Genomic DNA, 262 nt, shown 5'->3' with positions numbered 1-262 from the left:
CAAATAAACAAATGAACACCGATGCTTCGGGAGCATCCTAGCAACGCTTCCGGAGGCACCTGGGTACTGGCAGCTTACTAGCCAGGCCACGGCCGTCCCCATTCCCCTCAGCCCCGCCCCCGGCCGCCCTCCAATCCGAGGCGACGGCGCTACGCCCTTATTGGCCGGCTCCTCCCTCCTCCTTCTCCTCCTCCCTTCCGCGCACGCGCAGCAACGGCTTCTTTCTCTTTCGCCGCTTTCCCCCTCCCCGCCGACGGAGAGC

Source organism: Podarcis muralis, chromosome 12 (assembly GCF_964188315.1).
Source record: "Podarcis muralis chromosome 12, rPodMur119.hap1.1, whole genome shotgun sequence".
NCBI lineage: Eukaryota > Metazoa > Chordata > Lepidosauria > Squamata > Lacertidae > Podarcis > Podarcis muralis.
Note: the sequence above shows the minus strand (reverse complement) of the source record.